The sequence below is a fragment of the Oxyura jamaicensis genome, chromosome 12 (genome assembly GCF_011077185.1).
Source record: "Oxyura jamaicensis isolate SHBP4307 breed ruddy duck chromosome 12, BPBGC_Ojam_1.0, whole genome shotgun sequence".
Classification (NCBI taxonomy): domain Eukaryota; kingdom Metazoa; phylum Chordata; class Aves; order Anseriformes; family Anatidae; genus Oxyura; species Oxyura jamaicensis.
The window spans coordinates 19,113,590-19,137,308 of record NC_048904.1 but is presented as its reverse complement, the minus strand read 5'-3'; the positions used below and the strand labels follow the sequence as shown (position 1 = coordinate 19,137,308).

At 40.1% G+C, this 23,719-nt stretch overlaps 1 protein-coding gene across 2 annotated transcripts in view; it reads right to left on the bottom strand.

Moving 5' to 3' along the window:
• CNTN6 (contactin 6) overlaps window positions 1-23,489 on the bottom strand; it is a 140,428-nt gene extending 116,939 nt beyond the window's left edge. The window contains exon 1 of one of the 2 annotated variants that reach the window (XM_035337525.1): window positions 22,465-23,489. The gene's annotated coding sequence lies outside the window, so the exon portion shown is untranslated. The remainder of the gene's footprint in view (window positions 1-22,464) is intronic. The other variant, XM_035337524.1, reaches the window with a different exon arrangement.
• Window positions 23,490-23,719: the final 230 nt, after the last annotated feature.

Here is a 23,719-nt window from a genome sequence, read left to right as displayed (position 1 = left end):
CTTTTAATAGAGAGCATCATTTATAAAGCTTTATACCATGTCTTTGAATATTGTCCAAGGAGGATCGCAATGGAAACATTAACTGTCTGAATCGGCTTGGAAGTAGAAACCCTCCTGTCCTGACAATGCACTGCAGAAAGTACCCATGTGCTCCGTGTGCAGTTAGCATCCTGCTAGCATTGGGAAGATGTCGGAGCAATACACTTTCATCAGAACATGGTGAATATATGCACTGATGTCATGTAACAGCACAACCACTTGCATGGGCATTCACAACTGGAAGTAATTGAGTCTCAATAGGAAAAGCAATGTGAGGATTTGCTGTTATTTAACCCAAACATAAAGACTGAAGGATACAAACCTGAATGTGTTGAGCTGTTGACAAATCAGCATAAAAAATGTCTTTCAACAGTAAAATGCTTAAGACATAATGAATTTAACTTCGTAATACAATCACAGCCCTTGTGCTTAACCAAGCCTTAGGACAGCACAGTAAAGGCACAGTTATTGCATATGGTCCATGTTGTTTGAAGCATTTTTACTAGGATTTTTATTTCTATTTTATTTTATTTTGTTTTATTTTATTTTATTTTGTTTTATTTTATTTTATTTTGTTTTATTTTATTTTATTTTATTTTGTTTTATTTATTTTATTTATTTATTTTTCACTTTACACACGGTATACAATGCCAGCAATCATTCTGAAAAGATTTTCTCTTGGGCAGTATAAAATTTTGCTACTCACACTTCAGCACAGTTGGTAGTGTTTCCCTGTAACTTAGGAGATGTAGACATATTAGCTTTTTACATATGTATATGTCTATATGTATGCAAGTCTGTATGTATATACACAGTGCAAACAAAGGCATAATTTGATTCAATTACCTCAACTGTAGTATTTTTTTTAACATGAGATTACGGTGTTATTTCTACTCTTTGCAGTGGTATGTATGATAAATAAAGATAAAAATATTTCATCGTGGCGTAGTAGAATGAAACAAGCCCAGAAATTGGTTTAATCTGAAGAGTGGTGAAGGCTTTTCTATCCAATACAAACCCTGTCTGGTCTATCGGTTTCCTACTTTGAGACGCATTAATCTGTGTGGGGAATGTTAGGGTGCCCTTGTGCAGCCAATATACCTCCCTTCAGGGTATGTCTTCACACCTGCAGCCTTTCAAGAACAACGCTGAGCTGTGCCAAGTGTTGGCTTCGGTCCAGACGCATATCCAGATATCTTTCAGGGAAATGATAAAACTAAAATATTCTTCCAATTCAGGCTAACACTGCCCAGAACAGTAAATGGCATTCAAATGAACTGCTTAGCCCATTACCAGAACCATGGGCCCTGATTTCATTACAAATAAAATCCCAGAAATTGTATTCTTCTTTATTTATTTCCTTTTCCATGATTTCTGTAGCCACTTCTCATGCCTGGCTTTGTATATAAACATGTTGTGGCTCAAGTCAGTAAAAGACAATGTATGGTTACAGAGTCAACCCTTTAGTTTATAGCAAATTCTATTCAGTAGTCTCCAGCACAAGGAGGATTACCTGTTGGAATACTACTTATATGTAAGACTGCCCAAATTGAGGATAGTACAGAATATTTGAAACTTAAATGAGGCAAGTCATTGTATGCATCTTTTAAAATATTCAGTGAATGATTGTTTTCTGTTAGTTAGTCAGCCCACATTACCCTACATAATGTAAAAAGCAATTGTATTGTTTTAAGTAGTTTAGAAATATATATCATGAAGATTAGTATTCATTACTGATATTCCTGGAGGCGGCAGCAAGGATCAGCATCCATTTACAGTGAGTGAGCTCCTCAACTCTAAGATCCTAAAATGTGATATCAAGAAACACGAGGACTCATACCCCACTACAATTGTGCTTCAGTTTCAACTATATGTGTCTCACTGCTAAGTATCCTCTGCTTCTAGCAGAAATTATTGCTTCTGATTTCAGGAAAATGTCTTTGCTACAGTAAATTTGTAACGAGGATAAGCCTAGGTGTCTCTGACAGTGGATTGGTAGCCTGCAACTCTTTTCATAAACTAAACAGAAGTGAGGCAAAGCAGAGTAATTATTTATCTTACGTTGTTTGATAGAAAGAAAAATGTCAGCCACAAAAGCTTCCTGGGGCAAAATGGATAACCTTAAAGAAAGATTTGCAGCAGTGATAGCAGTATTTAGCAATGCCTGCCATGTTTCCAGGAACTGAGGGAAGGCAAAACTAATTCAAGCTTAGAAGTTTCTGTAGGTAATATTTACAGTGCTTTGCCAAAAGCTTATGTGCTATTGACCTGCTATCTCTTTGCATTTGCAGATACACCAGTCTTGGATGCGTGCAGGAAGAATTAAACTCAAATACAATTTTCCATTTCTTTTCCGTTTTTGTTTGCAGCTTAAGTCTTGTGTTGTATAGCATGCAGTATGTATGAAAACAGAAAACAGTCATATAGCCTCAGTCATTTCCAGATGGAGTCAAGATCCACATATTCCCCAACCTTTCACAGAAGGTTTTCACTAAAAGAGGGTTGGACTGATGTACATATGCTTCAGTCATTCCCCCATCTGGATGACTGCAAGACCTCACAATGACAGGAACAAGATCTAATGCCACTTTAGTTCCAACACAAACCTTAGGTCACCTGGCCCTTTTTTCCACTTATCAGGACAGAGCTCTCTTGCTCTTTTAGTTTCATCCCTTGCCATGCCCCTGTATCAGCACAAGGTCTATCATCTGCAATAAAAACCTTTTCAGAGGAAAACCAGAAACAATCATAATTATTAAGCATTTAAATAATTCTGTATGTACTAAAGCAGTATGCGTTATCAGACCTGTTGAAAGTCCAAGTTCTCATTCAGAACCTACTAATCAAAATAGTTAAATAAAGACATTTCAGAAGGATTTTAATATCTACTACAACATGATGGCAATTTAAGCCATACATGAGCTTTATATCAGGGCTTGGATTATGACTTCAAAATTCAGGTGCCATTCAGGTTATTCATCCTGGTGTAGGACCTTCCATCTCTTTTTCTTGTAACTGATGGGACTATGAGAGCCAAATATGGTAGCTGTAACCCTTCTTCAGCTAAAACAGTGCTGCTATCACTTAATGTCTATATATATAGGAGTGGACATTCACACTTGTATGGAACCTGTCCTATAAGTTTGGATGACATGGGAGCTTCAAACTAATCTTCAGATTAGTTTGCAAACTACAGAAGAGAACAGTGTCCATGTAAATTCGAGTTGAGAAGTTTTTATCATATAGATAATTGCTAGTAATTAGAAGATTCTCTGATGATCACTCAATAATGTCTATAGTAATTACTGAACAAACATTGAGATAGAAAAATCTGATAAGAAAGGCTGTAGAAGGTTGATCGAAGTGTGTGGACCAATTTTCAATACAATACGTTATGAAATACTGGGAAAGATCTGAAAGTATTAAATTTACCAAACCTGAAAAATATAACTTGTGAACTAGTTATCTTATTTGTTTTAACATTCACAAACACTAAAACTAAATATCTAAATGTTACCCAAATACTAAAATCATGCATTATCCTTCATGCATAAAAAAGTTTAGTATCTTTTTAATACCTGTGAGTAAAAGCTTAAGAACTCTAGAAAACAGTCTTCCAAATATTATCAGTCTAATAATGATAAGAACCTTGATTCTATTCCAACTGAAGTTAGTAGCAAAATTCCCATTTCTTCAGTAAAATGGGATCAAAATTAGAGTGTCTTCAAAAGATAATGTGTAGGTTTCTTCAAGGATGGGGATATTAATAAAGGAACTGCTGATAAACCTTTACAATGATATCTTGAAGACTTCACCTCTTTCAAGATCTCATGCAGGCAGCGGTTGTTTCAATATGAGCCTTATATCACAGGAACACTTTAATTTGTGCCACCGCAAAGTCTGCTATTCAGAGTTTTCATTGTAATCTTTTGCTTGCTTCGCATTTAATATCACAGATCTTTTTATTAAAATCCATATTAGAGGTATCGTGATATCTTTATGGGGCTCTCCTTTCAAACCGAACAATAGCCTTTAGTAAAAAAGCTCTTCCTCCTGCATTCCTTATACCTCTATACCTCCAGCTGGTGGCCGTGGAGGGGAACACAGTGCGTGGAGGTTCAGGTCACCTCATTTGGTTCCTACCGCTCCTGCTGGGGGCTAACTACTGCATTACACAGAAACATAGCAATGAGGCTCCGACACCCAGTGATGCCTTTATCTGGCATCCAGTCCTCGAGCTAAAGGGCAAGGGGATTTCCCTGCAGCAGCTCACCGATCTCCTCTGATCAGCATGCAGCAGGAATTTACTGTTCGCTGGGAGAGTCCCCTTTTATGGTTCTTGGCTTGTTGTTGGATCATACATTTACTAGCACAGAATCTCATTTGCAGTTTATTGCTCTAACACCTGAAATGATCTCTCCCTCTCTCGCATTTCATTGTTGCTCATTGTTTGTTATTCCTCCCAGTTACAGCCAGCCAGCTTCAGATGCTGGGCTCCCAAGCCTGGCAGGAGTGCCATTTGCTCGTCATTGCAGCACCTGGCTAGCAGCTTCTTCCACGTAAAAAAATACTGCTGTGGACAGCTTAAGAAACTATTCATTTTCATATTCCCTATTCCAGAGAAGAAAAAGGAGGAATTATGTACTTTTCATGCACAGCGTGTCAAGCACAAGGTATGAAAGAAAGCAGGACATGACATGTACCATGAGTGGTTCTGACTCAGTATTAAACATGACACTTGGAAAGACATGGTGCATTGAGTGTCCCCTGGCTGCTCCCTGGGCTTCCTTCTGGGGCTACTGACGTCCTGGGACAACTTGTCAGAAAAATAAAATAAAATAAAATAAATCAGGCTTTCCCAGCTAAACGAGATAACGCATTAAGCTGTAGGAAGAGGAAAGAAAGCTAAGACTTTGTGGAAGCCAGTCTCAAGGCAAGCACCCAGGGGTTCCCGTGCCCAGCACAGTGTGGTTGCACACTGTACACTGACACCCACCAATCCACCCAAAACTCTTCCCAAAATCAGCTTGCTGCTGAGCAGAACATCAGAGGAGTCAGTCCTTTCTGAAGAGCTGGAGAAACAATCTTTTGAATCAAGGGCCTGGATAAATTATTTTGGAAGGGGAGCAGGGAGTGTGCCTATCACCGCTGCCTTGGGAATTCATGGATTAGTGTTCGTATTTGTAAACAAAGCCCAAAGTGAAAACAGAGCTAATTTTGGACAAGAACCTGGAAATCTGCCAAGTTATTAACAAGTGGTCTTCAGCCTGGCAGAAGGTATTAACGACACCATGAATGTAAATTATTAACCTCAGATTTCCCCAGAGAGCTGTCAGGAAATATTTAGATTTTGTAATAGCCGTACATCGCTGTGCAGCAACAAATAAGGAGGCTGGGACTATTTCTGTGCTGACCTAGGAGGACACAAATACAGGTTAGATGAATTTAAACCTGCTGGCAATGAGACTATGTTGAATAATAAATTATATAAATAGGAACCAGGCAGGACGGTAATGCCAGGGTGACTTTAAGATTAGCTGAACCATACATGGCCATTATTTTTGCCTAAGATGAAGTCTCTAATAATTTTATTTGCATGGATATATGCATGCATATGTGTCAGGAAGGACAGTTAATTTCAGGGCTTATTGTTTAACAAGTAAATGATTCAGCGTGAAATGATGATCCTTACCATTCCCTTCCTCCTCGGTGATGTTATTTCTGTTTATTGCTATTATTTAGAATCTCTTTGATAAGGAGGAAAAGAAGAAAATAATTAAGTTGGATTCTATGTGAAATCGGACTTAATTCATCATAATCTATGTTTTTTAAGACAGGGGCTATATCCCAGTAGAATAACAGAGTGATTGTACTAGTGTCTAGACAGGGAACAAACATGCTTATTCACCTGTTCTGCTTGAGCAACAGATCTGGATGCTGGTGGAATTCAGAAAATGGAAAGGAGAAGGAAGTCCTTTAAACAAACCCAAGGAGAAAAGTGCTGGAGTTTGTAGCAGTTCCGTCATGCCAAGTACCTCTCCTATAGAAGGTTTTTTGGGTGCTACCATAGAAGAGAGAGGCAGAGGGCTCTCATGCTGGCTCAACAATAACTAAATCAATAACCAAGGAAATGTTGGCTGAAGGTCTGTCATTAAAACACAAGTTTGTCCCTTACCATTCCACTCATAATAGCCATGCCATTGTCAGACCTGCTGAGCCTGGTTATCATTTAGCTGCTGCGTACAGGGAAGTTTATTGTCCTGGATTTTATCATTTAATACTCCAGGAACAGAAGTGCTGGTAATACTTTTGATCATTCCTATCACCTTACAGTTGTGACTTTTTATAATTATTATTTTTTATTATTATTATTAGTCTGAATTTTGGGGGGAACAAACCACACAGCAACAGGAAGCAGAGTCCTAAGCTTTTCCCCAGTGAAATAATGGCACAGGTCCTCTATTTCAGCTATGCTTATGGTTTTAATATCATAAATCAGCTGATTTGTCCCAGATTGTATGTTCAGTCCTGAAAAAATTACCAGAGAGAGCTGCTTCACAGTGTTTTGTCTCCACAGCTGTGAGACAAGTACAAGCATGTAAAGAGCAATGCCCATGCAAGGGCTGTAGTCCCTGGATAAGCCAGAGAAGAGGAAGGGAAACGGACTGGAAACTGGGTGATGTTTTCCTGGCCAACCAAGCCTGATCTGGGTGAACAGAGGTCCGCCATTCTCAATTAAGGCTCAGAAGATAAATGATTTATTAGGATTTAATAAAATATAAATAGCCGTGTCTTTCTTTAACAACCTGCCACATATCAGACACTAAGCACTGTTTTGAGTTTTAGAAGACGATGATCATGTTTCAAAGCACAGTACAGCTTATAGACTTTATTTTTTTCTATTTAAATTAGCAATTTGTAAAGAAAACATGGTTATGAGCTGTGTTGTTGAATATGTAAGGAGAAGCACATGTTAATGTGATCTAAATATAAGCACAAGGTTAGAGGTTCTTTTTATTTCAAAGAATCACTTGGCATGTTTAAAATAAGACCAACCTATTTTCCCTTTTCCTGCAATTAAATTTGCCTTTCTTTTTGCTGGGAATTCCATAGGCAGATCTACGTTCCTTCAAAGTTACTTCAAAGTCAGTTCACACCACATATACCAATTGCATCATGTTGCTTAAAAATTATGAGGTTATTCTATGCCTAAGATTAATTGATTCTTGTTTGTTTATTAATGCATTTCTTCTGTAATCCATCCTGTTTCCTAGGGTTCGTGTATGAGCTATTTGCTCATTCAGAGAGCAGACCTTACCAAGTGTCAGCAAGCGGGTAGAAGAAAGAGATGAACATTAATACTTTTGATTACATTAATTACTACTGGACTCCTGTTTTGCACATAACAGATGATTTTTTTAGAAACTGGTTTTATGTCTTGATAATTATACTGCACTCCAAATGAGTCACATGTATAAGTATCAGGACATTTGCATCTGCTGGATATGCAGCAGTCAATTTATATAGATTCAGAATATGTTAGAAAAGCAACATGTTAGCTTGAATAGTAATCAGTATTTATACATGTTTTCTCTTCCTAGATACACTAAAGAGATTTGAGCTTGTGCTTACTATTCTGGAGGTGTTCTCATTTTTTGACAGGTAAACAGGTTTGGATACTCCAGTGGTGTAAGTAGGAATAACTTTGAGCTTTATGGGGAAATGTTAATTTACGCCAGCCAGGAATGAGAACCAAAGACACTTTGGGAAAAAATAAAAAATAAATAAAATAAAAATAACAGCCTTTACATTTATCTGCTGTATAGTAAGAGTAATGATTTTATTTCAGATTTTCTAATATGGATAGAAGTAATATTTAGGATAACTTTAGCCTTAATGTATGCACTTATTTAAAATGTATCACTCTAAAATTCTGAACTGTGAAAGCCCATGAAAACTATCTGCATCAAAACTGGCCATGACTGCATATAAATATTTAGCAAGAGATTTTGACTGGCATTGAGCTATTTTTATTTTTTATTTATTTATTTATTTATTTATTTATTTATTTTAGGCAGAACCTCCTTTCCATTTCTGCTTTGTTTTCTCCTCTGTTAGACTGTACATTGAAAGCTAATAGGATTTTAACCTGTTTTCTTGTAATATTAATGTTCTGAGAAGCCTCTTTTTTTACTCTCTTATTCAGTCCTTTCATTTAGACTCTCTTTATACACCAAAATATGTTGTTGGAATCACAGAGAATAATCGAGAGGAAATTGCACAATGCCAAATGTCCTGTTATAATACAGTAAATAAATAAATAAATAAATAGTGAATGAAACACACAGCTATCTTACTCCAGGCCATTTTGAGGAGCTTTTGTTTCACAAGGTACTTATGCAAATGATTATTCTAATTAAGTACCCCAAAATATAACTAGGTGCTAGGGAACTATACACATCCCTCAGTATAGTCCCAAACATCTAGGTAACCTGCCCTGCACTCACAAATTAGCAAGAAAAATTACTGTAATAAAGAGATCCGGAAGTTTTGAGTATTACTTTTGTGTAATTGAATGACAATGGTCAGAATCCACCTGCATTACGATCTGTTCTACATTCCTTTTTCATTCTTCTGTTGTCTCTTTTCTAACCTAAATATTTCTACATACTTCTTAAACAGTTGCTGCAATCTTAATCTGTATGTGGTGGTATTTTTGTTGTTGTAGAATAAGTGACATGCACGAGGACAGTTTTTCTTCCAAGATTTATGTGGCTGATCTCAGCTCCCCAGCTTTGTTTCCAGACAGGAGTAGGTAGCGCTGCTGTGACTCATGGTGTTCAGCTGATGGGGATGGGATTGTGTTTGTTTGTTTCTCAGGATCACGCCCATGCAAGGAGAAGGGAGTACTGCAGGCAAAATCTTCCATGTGGATCTAAGACAAGACTTACACTCTTTTTTTTTTTCTTTTAAGTGCTGAAGAGCAGACTGCAAATATAGTCTATTATGAATTAATTCGCAATGATCTAAGGAAACTTAGTTTCTCACTTTGATCTTGTTCTCTGTACTGTTCTTAGGTGACTGCATGATCCCTCTCCCTTTATGTTGGCCCAGTTTTAGAGTGCAGGGTCACTGCTCAGCTCCTCTCCCAGCCCCTCCTCACCAGCTGCTCTCAGGCAACACCCAGAATTATCTGAGTACCCTTCTCCATACAAAAGAGACTTCTAGCATCTCTGAAAAAGACTGATAACCCAGTCAAGAACACATCGCTTGCCAAGCAAAACCCTAAGTACCGATGTCTGTACACACACGTTAATCACTTTTCAACCCTCAAAAATATGGATCTACATTCTCTGCAGTATAAACTAAGCTGTAGAGGTAGAGTAGCAGAAACAACTGAAGATGCTCCAAAATCCTCTCCTAGATGTCAGAATAATCCAGCCTGCATATAATAACCCTCATGCAGCTCTTCAAGCTCTCACAGCTGTATACAGTGATATAGGACCCTAAATCAAGAAGCAATCTTTTCCTTTTGACAATGATATAAAAGGGACCTCTTTTCTCTGCTTTTATACTTGCATCAAACTGTTTGTTGTAAACTGTCCCTTTTGTTGTTTTAACAGATTTTAAGAATATCAAAAAATAGTGAAGAGGATATTTCCTTATCCCTGTATCACTTCCTTAACCCTTACCAAAAGCAAGGGTTGCTTTTGGAGGTTACTACTAAAGTATATCATTTTAAGTATGCTTTAGTTACTACTAAAGTATGTTATTTCTGCAGATCTCTTAGAAAGGTCGTCCTTTGTTTTAAGCCACAACCGCAAGTATGTTTAGAGCCTGAAAATACATCCTGTTGCAGTAAATCCTTGACTGCATTTCTTAATAATGAATCACATTTACATTTTCCACATCAATAAAAATAAATCAAGTCAACAACCAAAATTTTCCCTATGTTTTGTAAAGGTGCCAAAAGGCAAATTATCTGCAAAAGTGTAGGCTGGCTTTTTAATACATCTAATATTTCTGTCCAGGGGACATCAAGAGAAGCACAAGGACTTATTCAAAGAAAACACTGAATTTAAAGCACCTTTAGACTTTAAACTTTCTGCTTTGGGGTCTGTCTAGAGCTAAGCTTGTAGAGTGGTTGTTTCTTAACAGGAGAGGTTACTAGTTAGCACAATTCCAGATCCTCGTGTGCATTCTTTGCTGTAGTTGCAGGACCACACTCTTATAAAATGTAATTATGTATTTAGGTATTTTCCTAGAACTGTATATTAGAAGATCCTTTCTCTGAAGGAGTAGTTTGATTGGTAAATCTGAACGGTCAACATTCCATGGGCACATTCCACCCTCCCCTTCCCTCACCATCTCTGGTTTTTCCATGCAACAGGAATCCGAAACCTACAACAAATAAAATCTCATTTTGAAGTCTTTCTGCATCCTTTTCCTAAAGCTCAAGAGACTTATGCAACTTTTAAGAAAGCTTGATGGGTTTGGTTGTAGAGCAACATTGACAACAGTAGCAGCCTATCTTGAAAATAGTTGTTTCCTTGCTATTCGAAAGTATGGATGAACCTCTAGAACTACTGTATAATAAACAAGCCAGAAGAGCCACAATCTGATGCTTTTCCAATCCCATCAAATCCATCTCAATGACTGCAGACAGATTATTGTATGAGTATCGCTTTCAGCTTTGCATACCTGCAAAGCTGCTCTATCAATACGTTCTGCACATTTCCTTGGAATTGTATTTATAAAACCTCAAGCTGGAGTTCAGCCTCTAATGGACTTAAATGCACTTCCTGTTTTGAAGAAGAGACATTGAGGAGGATCTTGAAGTGAAGTGCCTGCAGTTCTGTATGCTAATCATACTTTCACCAGAGTTATGTCCTTAGTAATGCAGATTGTTTCCTGGGATACTGCAGCTCTTCTGCAACTTCTTGTCATCCACATGTCTGATTGCCTTCATAAATTGCATGTGGGCACTAATAACTTCTGCTGAGGTTACACTGCATGCCACTCTGATCGTTGACTCAGCCTCTCTCATAGTCCAGGGTTTTCTCTAGTAGCATATGTTATAGGTTCCGCAGGAGTTTAGGAGACTGGACAGAGACAATAAGGAGGAGATGATGGGCTTGCATTTCATTCCTGAATACATACATTTACTGGTGATGATTTAAATGGTGAACCTTTTTTTTTTTTTCTTTTTTTCTTTTTTTTTTTCTTGACATATAAAAAATGTTGTTACTACATAGCAACAAAAAACATTTTTTTCACCAGTTCTAGGCTAAGAGCCACAAATAGATGAATTGCACCCCACTTTTGGTCCATTCCTCCTTGAAAATAATGATCATCTGTTAGGGGAAAGTGCAAGTATTAGGTCTGAAGGGATCCACTTTCTTTAACTTTTACTTCCTTAATAAGCAAATTAGTCCTCATCAGTGTGCAAGATCATCAGAACATATTTCCATTTCTGTACACATCTGAATATATCAACTACAATTACATCATGTGGAGGATAAATCATGTACTTATTAATTTAGCCAGTAAGTATCATACAAGGTCTGATTCAGCCTTATGAAAGTCAGGGAAATAATATCCCGCTGACTTCAGGAAGATTTGGATCAGCTTTCTAAAAATTAGGATCTTCACTTAGCTTATGATACAATCACATACTGCAGCAAATAGGTTTATGCTCTGTGTGTGTGTACCTGTAGGCATACTCAATACTTCAAGTAGGACCTACTGAGCAAAAGCTTCTTTTATGTTTGTGCATGTCCCCCCCCCAAAAAAAAATATATATACATATATGTATATATATTAGAAAATAACACCTTAGTACTAAATACAAAACATTACAGTCTATTTCACAAGTGTGGTAGGTTTCATTCTTTCTGGAGGGTTTTCCAGCCCTCCTGATACAATTCACAAGTCCACGCTGACCTGCACCCGAGTCCCCCTCACATGCAGAAGTGCTGGGGAGGTGAGCACTGCCTTGCCTTCCTGGTATTAGTCACATCCAGCTGAAAGTTACTACCAGAAAATAAACATAAAGTACGTAACTATCCTATAACATCTCTTCTACACTCACATCCTGTGATATGTGATGCAAGGGTGAAAAAGTCCCTTTCACAAGGTTTATAGCCTCATAAGTTTTCTTCAGTTATTGCTCAGAGCATCTCATGCTCCCCTCTGTAAAATCCATGTGGCCAACCTGTGAAGCTACAAGCTGACAATGGTGCTGATATAAATAAAAGTTGTCTTTGGAAGAAAACTTCAGGCAGTTTGTGTTGGTTTATTTTGGTCTCATTAGGATGCCACAACATGATAAATGATTTAGGTTAAGGGTAATTTAGTTTATGGCACAATAGGCACGAAAGGTTATTCCGACTTATGCCTTTCTCAAATAAAATCTACCTTAAAAAAGTAAAGTCTTTATGTCTCAATAAACAGAAGCCACATAGATATTGTGTAACAAATTACATATTGGATAACAATCTATAAAATTTTATTGGCTTATGAGGTTTGCATTGATTTGAATTTTACCCAAAAGCAAAGCATTACCGTTTCTCCAAAACACTAAAATAAAAGGAAAACAGAAATCTCCATTATAGTCTTTTGAAAGTGTAGCCAACAGAAACAACTCCAAACAATGCAATCAAACGCCTGGAAATAGCCTAGAGTTCACCTTAGAACTCTTCCTTGCATGATCGAGAAAGCCTTGCAAATCAGCTCCAGCAAGGAATTTAACACCGAGGTTCACCACAAAGCCAAGAAACAGCTTCTGACACCCAGCTGTAATTGCAAGACAATTTTGTGAAGTTACATTGCCACATTTTGCTGCAAGGTGTTAGTGGTTTACTGTTTGTATGAGCGATGCAGCTGCACGGAACTGTGGAGGAAATATCAGAGGTCGTGCTCTTCATTTTACACAAGTATCTGTTTTATGAAATGCGGAGTTCTGTGGGAAAGAAAGTAAATGTGGGTCATGGTGAAGCTGGAGGGACATCTTCCCTTGGCCGTTTGCACCTAAGGACCACAGGATATTTATATATGAAGATATATATATATGAAGAAGAAGGACTGGAGATGTACTTTCTTTACATAGACATGCAATAAAATCTACTGATCCTTAAAGTAAGGAGGTGATGCACAAACAAGACTGGTATCACTGGTGTTAACTACTACCACTCAATCCAGAGGACACCAGTGGCTGTGCGTTTGAGCCAGAATTACTTCACATTATTTTACAAGCCTTTTTTCAGTGATACACATTCCGTGGCATAATGCAGCCTCTCAACTGCAAACACCTTCAATGTGATCACGTTCATTGTATTTGATCTTGTCCATTGGGCTGTGCCTTGCCGAGAGCCGATCACCAGGCGCAGCCTGTGCAATTAGCCACTTCAGTAACCAGTGGGTCTGATGAACTACAGCACGGGCTGCTGTATTGTTCAGAATAAATGAGATGGTATAAATGCTGTGACAGGTAATAACACATTTGTAATAGTATATACAGCCATTAAACCTAATGCATAAAAGGGCCACTGAAATATGTATAAAAACTGTACTTTTACTGATGTGCTTTCTTAAATTAACTTTCTATTTTCTACCTCCTGCTTTGGCCAATATACCTTTGAAATGTGAACTTTAAGGAAAGTTAATAATAAGGATCCACCTGGCTTTATTTCAGCAACACTTGCACTTATGTGTCCTTGCTACTTTTAACACATCCAAAGGCTGCAGACAGCACGCGGACACACGTGATACATAGCACCCATCTGGGTTTGATTTTGCCTTATTTACAAACAAATTGCAGTAATTTGTAGTACAGCCTTCTGCAGGACAGAGCTGAAAATCCCCAGTGACTGACATCTTTGGGATTTTCCTTTTTTCATAATTTCTTGCAATTTTTTAGTTTTTCCTCTTTATCAGAGCTCAGTTCAATGCCCTGACCTCATCTCTGGCCTGCAGCAGCAGCAATTTGGGCAGTGAGACCCGTTGGTGCCTACATAGCTACAGGGCTGAGGTGCCAAAATAGCTGGCACTGCTTTTGCCTCTCAGACTATACACAATTAATTTCTTACCCAAATCATATTCCTTACAACAATTAATTTCTTATGCAAATCAGTTCCAAGAAAATTATTGCTTGTTAATTTTCAACAATCATATTACAGAGTAAGTGGGGATTAGGAGCATCTTTGGGAAAAAGAAAAAATGCTTGAGTCTCTCACAATCCATTTCTGAAGTCTTTGTGGGTATTGTTCATTTGTTTTTCAGAGTTTTTTGCTTTATTTTGTTCTGGTTTTGTCTTTGTTTTGGTCTCAAAATACTACTTTTGCATCTGTGGGTACATGTGAGCTGTTTGCTATGATTCTATGATTGCACAGACCATAGGCCCTTGGTTAGGTGGTCGGTGTATGGGGCTTATTTTCGGGTACCGCTGCTGGCTGCCGTGACCTCAGCACTGTCAAACAAAGCTTTTTCCTGTTAATTCCTTATAGGGCTTAGGTGGATTCTGAATCAATCTGGCTGAAAAAGTCAGCCAGACAAAGAGGTATAATCGTGACATGGTTAGTCATTTATATTTTACCTGAATCACTGCTTAAGGTGCCTTTTGTCACTTCGTATGCTTCACACATAACTTTTATCCTATAATTTTTTGACAGAAGTTAGACTTAGAGTATCTCTTCCTTATGTCTTCTGAATCAGTCTTCTGAATCACTAACCCAAAGTTTAATATCATCCATTATTCAACACCTAGGCTAACGATAAGGCTAACGTTAAAACTAGTAATCTCTCAGTAAAGCTGTGCAATTAATGCTGAAATACCTCAAGTACAGAATAATACCAAGTAGCGCTCCCCATAGCCTTCCTCAGAGCATCCTAAAATACCAATAGTCTTCCTGAAGTCTGTAGTTATCAAACATTCTTTGAGATTTAGTGGTAGACTCTGGCTCACCTAAGTAGATTTGCTTAAAATGCAGAATATTTTCCCCGTAAATTTAACTACAGACTCTATCCGCTCACAGTTTACCCATTTTATGTCAGGTTTCAGTGATTAAAATGTCCTCCCAAGGCTGCTTAGTGGGCTAGTGAGCTTTGCCCACACTAGTTCATTCTGTCATTTTTATCACTTCTGGTTTGCCATGTAAATGACCCCATGCTTTTTGTGCCATGTGGCTCCTGGCAGCACTGCAGCCCCCACCTGCTCCCGCTCCCCTTGAGTCAGGATGAAGGGGGCTTCCACTTGCTGGATTTTCCTTGTGGTTTTAGGCCACAGCCCATACTTGGACAAGGCTTTTGCTTTGGATGCCTTTACAGTCTCCATAGCTGAAGTAGTATATGCTTTATTTGAAAACATTACATTTACTGCAATAAAGGGGCCATTATTGCTTTGCTGTCTTCAAAGCTGGTCTTCCCCCCGCCAGCTCCTTTGCTGATATCTTCCTGGAGTTTCGCAGTATGTACTGGGCTTACTTATTCCTGCTTGCACTAGATAAAACACAGTTATGTTTCTTCCCCCAAGCTCAGTGTCCTCAGAGGAGTATTTAGGTTAAGAGCAGTTTATTCCTGGCTGGAACTGCAGCAATTGCAAGCAGGTTCATAAGCCAGGATTCTCCTGTGCTGCAGGCGGCTACTAACAGCCCAGGTGATGTCTTGGATGGAAACAGAAGCGTGGAGGTGTGCAGTGGCAGGGCACAAAAACTCCTGCCGCTGCAGCACGGATGGTGCTCGGGGCATGGTGGCAACACAGGGTGGGAATGATGCCATTAACGGATAGAAACAGGGGGAGGGAAGAGGGGCCAAATCCTCAGAGCCCTATGCTTAGCTCCCCTCTTCCCCAGAAAAGATGAAAAGAAAGATGTGACAGCAGGGGCTGCCAGAGCCAGGAGCCCTGGTGGAGCAGGGGGAAGCAGGGGCAGGCGAGGGATATGGCATGGACCCCACAGCATCTCTGGGGTCTGCGCTTCAACTAGCTGGACCCGATTAGGGTGCAGGTCCCCTCATCCATACCACATCTCCAGCCTGGGATGGGGAAGGTGTTTGCAGGGGTCCCAGCCCCAGAGCGGCCTCATCCTGCTCAGTACAGCACCAACAGCCTGTCCTCACAGTACATTCACTCCTACGAGAATTCTCTCTCTGTGGAACAAGAGCTTTGCTTTGTTTGCTTAATGTAAGATTGTGCACAGAAATAAATGAGTAACTGCTCCTATCTGAAGTGAAGATTTTCCTTTTCAGCAGAAGACATCCCTCTGGCAGGGCTTTCCCCTGTGGCTACGCTCCCACCAAACAGACAGCTACATGGCTGTCATACAGCCATACATATGCAGTTGGTAAATATTGTTATTTAATATGGATCTTCGGGTGAGGAAAGTGAGCCAGGACTAGAAAACCAGGCCTAGCTCATGGATACGGTGGAACAGAGGGAACAGAGAGGGGTTAGGGCAGTGGGGTTAGACCAGAACCTCTGACAGCTTCAGGGTGAGCAATATTGGAAAGAAGAGAGTTAAATGTGTGTGTGTATATATATATATATATATATGGCTTTTAGCTTTGCCTGATAGCTTCTGCAAGGACTGGGTCACCTCTGTGGAGAGGCTTCAGCAACATGTCATAGCTAATGATGTCAGTGCTGAGAAAAAGGTGGCAGTTTAAGTGAGTATAATAGGGGTAAAACCTCTAACCTGCTGTGCAGCCCAAGTGCTCCTGTTAAGCCGGCAGACAAAACAATTTCTGGGAGAGAGGTGATTTTGTAGAATTTCCTCAGCCCCCAGCTCTGCTGCTGGTTACAGAGCCTCCCTGCTATTATCATCCAAAGGAAAGTGAAACCATTTGGGGGTAAGTGCCTGAATTAAGGAAATTAACAGAACGTCACCAGTTGGAGGAGACCTTAAATGCCACATTACCAGGGACCTGCCTGCTACAGCACAGTATGGAAAACCAAGCAGTGCTCACCAGTTACCATACAGGGCTGATCTGACTCTAAAGCAATCATTACAAACAGTTTCTGTAATAGCAGCGGCTACCAGACAGGCCAGAGAAGTGCAACCGAGGCACCAATGATGATCAGCAACAGTGCTGGAGATGAGCCCAGATGCACAGCGTGGCTCCCCAAAGGCTGCGTATGCCTTCTCCACAGAGGACAGTCCCACAGAGCAAATACCATGCTTGGTTTTATTCATTTACCCTGTTCAAGGACAGACTTGTTGAGATCCATAAGATGCTGGAAAGGCAGAGATGGATTCTGCAAACAAGCCCAACGTCTGACAACCAAGACAATGGAGCAGAGCGATGGGAAACTGAGTCCATTCAGGATGCTGGGGAGCCCATGTGGAACAGGGGTCTATTTCAGGGGACACAAATCCACATTTTATCTGGATTTCTTTACAAATGGAGGAAGCACAGTTTATAGTGAGGCTTGCTCTGGTCCTGCTGTTTTTGTAATTTCATGGTAGGATTATCAGAAAGTGTTTGAAGAGATGAAGTTGTAGAAACTTCAGTGCTTTTAATCCCCATTTCTCTCACCAAAGGCACCATGCAGTGCTGTACACAGTGCCTGGGAGAAATGGGTTTAGGTTGGTGAAGTATATGGTGCACCAGGCTTTCAGGGTTTTTCCTCATTAGCTGAACCCTGGCATTTCTTTAAAACCTGTTCCTCCCCAAGTCAGTTAGCAGTGAACTCTGAGCACTGTGAGGTGTTCAATAGCTCAGTGTGATAGCAGCCACTCACATACAGTACCATCTCTGACAATATTTTCTATGGGAAGATTTCTTAAATATATGGGAAAACTGCCAGAGCAAGGTTTCAGAATAGACTGGAGTTTAGGTCATCAACAGTGAGGAAACTCCTGCTCTGCCTAAAGAGTGATCTCCTGTACCCCAGAGAGGGTCCTAATCCCAGACTGCCGACTGCTGTGGGCTTACCTCCCTCAGGGTTTAGTCATCTTGACCTTGGAAAAACCTTCCTGAGAAAGGCTGAGCAAGAACAGCAGCGTGTAATCCACCCAATCCAGGCTAGCAAATTATTCACTGTTTTCCAGCCAAACCTCTCCCATGTCACAAGTTTAATTAGAGTTTCCTTGCAGGTTTCACCATAGATAGGGACCTGGGATCTTCACGCTTTGGTTATGGCAATGGGACAGAACAGTTTGTGAAAAAATATGAAACAGTCCTCAGATTTCATCTGAGGAATCTCATATATAAAATGGATCCTATTGGTAGTCACATCAAGTTGTCCTGAAGCAAGCTGAATACTTAGTTTAGAAAAATTAGGTAGCATCTTTAATTCTTTGAGAGGCATCTGGGAGCTGTGACGGAAGCCCAAGAAGGTTATTGTGTACCTGGGTGGCTGGGTCACTCATGTTTGTTTATAGCTAATAAAAACAGTTATCTGGAAGCCAATTATATCAGTTCCTGTATTATTACATTGTGTAAACAGCAAGGACATAACACTGTTTCTCTCATCTTTCTGCTGTTTTCTATCTCTTTTAACAAGAGCATTACAGCAGATGCTGTCAAGAATTTTAATAAAACAAACTGTGTTTCTGACCGTCTTTATCCATTTCTTCTTGTCTTTATAGGCTAGAAACGTATTAGAGGGTCTAAGTGAGGAAAATTACTTTCCTCTCCCTCCTCCCTTTCCCTGTCTCTCAGTTGCTCTCCTATATGCTGGGGAGTTTCTCCCTTGCAGAAAACCCAAACCACCACAAAGAGCCCCAGCCCAAAAGCCTCAGGGCAACCTGGAGAGCTACTCACACTGCCTGTCAGTTGATCCCCTTCGCTGCCTCCTGCACTGAGCTCCAAAAAGTGCCCGGGCCAGTGGCAGTGCCTTTTCCTGGGCCCCTCCAGATGGAGCCGAGTAGGTGTGGAGGAGCAGTGCCAGCTAGGCTTCAGGACCCAGCGGTAAGCAAGGTGCTATGACCAGAAAGGACTAGTGGAAGTGTTTCTCCTTTCTGTGTGTGTCAGCTGTTCACAGTTCTGTCTTTTTCCATGTGCTGGTGACTCAAGGCAGATCTTTTCCAGTCCCCCTTTTGACCTTGAACACAGACATGCAAAGACCCGTCTTCAGAGATGTTGCTCTCACAACATGTCTGCATCTTGGAGAGGAAGGAGCAAAGTGCAGAGCAAGTCAGGCTACAGAACACCTGCTTGATGGGGAGAGCCGAGATGAGATCATTTTAAGATTGCTGTTTCTCATACTGTGTCCTTCCCAAAATTTCTGAAGCTGATCAAATTTCCAGGGAGATAATCCTAAAAAGATTTCAGCATCCAGCTATGCAAAGAAACTCATGTGGGCAAGTGTCAGAACAGAGGTGACAACAGCTACAGGCCTCTAGCAGAGAGACACCCTTGCTTTAGGCTCAGGCAGATGTGGGTTACCCAAGCTAACCTAGCAGTGAGATCTTGGTGAAGCATTTCCTACTGAAAACAAAAAAAAATCCCACCATTACCACCACCAAAACAAATAATAACAATAAAAAAAAAATAAGAAAAAAATCAAAGAAGTAATTTTGCAAAGCCAATTACTGAAAATGGAGTGGGCTGTTAAGAGTCTTTAATTATCTCTCTGACTACCCTGGGACAACTAATTTTACACTCCCTGAACACGTGTGAGGAGAGCACCTTTTGTCCTTAAGAGGCAAAGCAGAAGCAAGTGCTAAGGAGCTGCAGGTGCTTGGGGTTGGGGCCTGGTCCACCTGCCTCGAGCTTCTTGGGGTAGAGGATTTGGAAGTGAGAGCTTAGAGGGAAGGCAGAGCTCAAGATTTTCCACTCTCCCTTAACCTAAAGATCCCAAAACTTTTAAAATTTATATATCTAAGTTCTCCTCTTTGTGTAAAAATATCTTGCTAATCCTTTACTGTGCGCTGAGCTGGCATGTTCAGCAGCCTCCTAGCATGAAGATAGGGTCTTCAAGAGCTTGGGTGCTTTGCTGTTCTGTCACCAACGCACATGGTTGTTCTGTCACCAAGATGGAGAACTGTAAGTACCAAGTCCTGTTCTACAGTGCTAGGGGTTTATTTGTTTCCTATAGGTAAGGTACTCAAAGTTACTTGGTTCTCTTTTTAATGATGTGGTGATTTGTAACTTACATGTTCTGCATTTTTAGAAGGACTGCGTAAGTAAGAGAGGCTTGCAAAGTCCTCTTAGCTTATGAGTGAAAATAAGGCTGTCTACATACAGGTGTCTCCTCACAATGCAGGTGTTTTGGTGTCCTAGAGATGATAACTGCCAGTACAGGCAACTGTAGTTGAAAAACCACATTGGAAGTGACTTGTGCCTTTCCTTTTAGGGACTGGTTCATACCTGGAAGGCTAGGCTATAAAGGTGCATCATACCTAGTTGTAATCCACACTGAGTGTGGCCTGCCTTAAGAAGGAATAAGGGCTCTTTGACACCTCTTCCTCTGGAGTTCACCCGTCATAAGAGCATTTGCTGCAAGCCTGGACCTCTGCAGCAGACAGGGCAGGGATGTGGGGTCAACTGGGGTGGGTCTGGGGTCCTGGGCTCTGGGTGAGCCTGGCACCAGGGCTGTGAGCAGCATCTGGCTGAGCTCTGGGCAGGGGCTGGTAGAAGGCATTCCTATGGAATAAACTAGGTCACAAATTTAAACAAAACAAATACTGTCTTGTAACACAGCTAATACAGTTTGGGGAGGGGAGGAACAGAAAGAGAACTCTTTGAATGTCATTTTGAAGAGCTGATATATTTCTATGTACTCACAAGACAGAGACAAACATCCTTCTAATGAAAATTTTCTGTTCAAATACAAATAGTCTTTCATGCCCACATAATACAAACATAAAACTTTGTTTTTCAAGTCCCCTTGGGGATGCTGGCACCTTGTTTTCTGATGGAAATATTTGCTTCAACAGCAAGAAATTAATTTTAGGGTAGCCTATTATGCACCACAAACCTTTCTAATTCTGATTGTAAAGCTGGAAGAAAAGGAAAAGAGACATGTCTCTTCTTTGATTTAAAGCACTTAAGTCATTATATATTATTTATAATTTTATCCCCAGCATGGAAAGTAACACTCCTAATACATGCCAATCAGTATCTCACCAGCATTTGAAAACTATAGCTGCATACATTGGTGTGTTTTATTTTTCTTTTTTACACAATAAAATGTGATATATGATAGTTGCTAACTTCATATAGGTACTGATTTGGGACTTTTTAGTGTCATAAAACCTCTGCAGCAGAGACTCATGGAACGTGAAACACTGACATAGTGCCTCTGGAGCACCAAAGCAAAAGCTGGCTGATGAAGATGGGTTATTTGTGGTGGGGTGATGTTCAGAATTACAAACGCTGCAGGCTTTAGTTACACTCATGCGCACACACACACCAACTCGGTGAACTTGCAGAACTTTCCAAATACTGGATGTGGAAAACAGTGGTCTGGCAATTCCCCTCTCCTGGGGGAGGTGGCGGGGAATAAAGGGATGGAGAAAGTACTACTTCAGAAACATAAATAGTCTGATTTTCAACTCATAATAGTTACTTGAAAATGACTGCAGTTTTGACAAAAGGGCAGCTAACTTATTTAAATAGGCTGCAGGGTGTTTGCTTCTTGTTTGATCAGTCAGATGCAGAAGTGCTGCAGGAAATTGATAGTGTTCAGCCTGATTGTGCAAAGGCTGCTGAAGGAGACCCTTCAGGCATGCAACAACTGTCTGACCCAAGGTGTTCACCCAGAAAGCACTATGGGAGTATGTGATTTAACATAAAGCCATAGTCAAGCAGTTGCTTGCTTCTGTAACCATGGACTTTCAAAACTTTTTATGAAGTATCACATTTCTTCTAAGGCTGTGTCATACACTGTAACTAAATGACAACACTAAAACTCTTGCAAATCTTTGAATGCAAAACCAAAGTTCAGTATATGCTGTAACCTTGATTTTTATTTTTTATTTTTAATCATTAAAATGAGCAACAGGAAAAAAAACTTTCTTATAAAGACTTGCTTAAATTTTCTTAAGATTTATATTTATTGCTTTTACACTTTCAGCTGGTAGAAATTAGATTGATCTCTCATTACCCACCTTATTTTTAATACGCTGTACAAAGTCATATGAAAATGCCAAAATCAGCACTGTCATCCTCTGTGTTGTCCGTTTTACTGCAGCACAGAGCTGTGATATTCTCAAAAAATATACCTGTGGTGTCTGTTACTAGCAGTCTCCCGCTCTGACTCAGACCTCACATGCATACAAATTCATTATATACATTTTTCTCTTCCAAGAATGCATACATTTAAATCATCAGCCATTTAGAGAGACACAACATAATGAAGAAAATTCACTTCTTTATTTCTCTACCCCCTTATGCTAATGAAAATTACTGATTTTTTTTTTTTCTTAAAGGCAGTTTCCCCCAGCATTATTCACATTGCAGTAGACAGCACAATTCTGTACTTACAGATCTTAACAGTGAAATGTCTCAGGATCTTTACAATTTTCTGCAGAACTGTTTCAAGCTCTCAGCAAGGCACAGTGTTCATCGAGGCAGAACGGAGCCGTATGGAAGGTCTATGCAGCTGGGAGATAATGGAACTATTTTCCCAGCTGGGACTACAAGCCTTTTATCCACTGAGCATTGTGTGTCTCTTCACTGGTATTAACCGTGAAATACACTGCTTTCCTGCTGCACTCGTGCTAGGACCCACACAATTAGTGCTTGAAGCAGATAAACAGCTACTACAGTTTATGCATATTCCTATCTGGAGATCTTGAATGTATAAAAATTAGCTCTGCACTGATCATCCTTCAAGCAAGCTGGGAGAGTGAAAGCACAGCTGTCGTACTAGTAACATAAAAGATTAAATGTGCTCTTGCTATTCTTTTCGTACAAATATGAGCTCCTGTCAGGTAATCAGAAAACCTCTCTTCCTGATAACTGGGTCACTACTCAGTGTCAGGTTTAAAATAGGAATGGAAATAATTTTGTTTAGTCCTGGGTCCCACAATTGCTTCCTGAGCTCCATAGGAGGAAGCCCATAGGATGCGAGCTAGCTGACAGTCACTACATCCCAGCACTGACTGTCCTCCCAGAGCATTTAACTACCCCTCCGTATTTTGCATATTCAAAAAAAAAAAAAAAGACTTGTTTGAAGTAGTGTAGACATAAATCCTGATTATACACAAACTTCAAACCTTCTTAGATTCCCGTTTTTCCTCTTGAGACTGCTTCAGCAGAGATCAAATGCAAAGCTCAGACAAGGGAATGCCTTTCTGTTAGTAAGCAAAAGTTATTTGTATTCACAGGGGAAGGAAGTGGAAAGAGCAGATTTCAGAATGTTTCTGCCAAGAAAAGTGCAATTGTGTCGCAGGCATTGCTTCACCACATTTTAACGTAATCTTGGTGTAAATCCATTAGTTTGTAATGGGATTAATTGCATGCCTGTCTGAGCAATGGCAAGTGGAGAGGAAGTGGAAATCAGGTGGCAAAAACCCACAGTGGCACGAGGCTGCCTTGAGTAGACCAAAACAATTTGTTGCTTCGTTGCTTAGGTGCAATTCTCCACACCTACACCTGGGCGCTCCCGCCTCTGCCACCACACCAGTCATTTTAGCCTGCTGCTTCCCTCCCATCAGCATAATTTGGACATGCTGAGGTGCTGTGGCTCATCGCCTTGTGCCCAAGCTGCTGTACTTATTGTCAGCCCATGCAAATG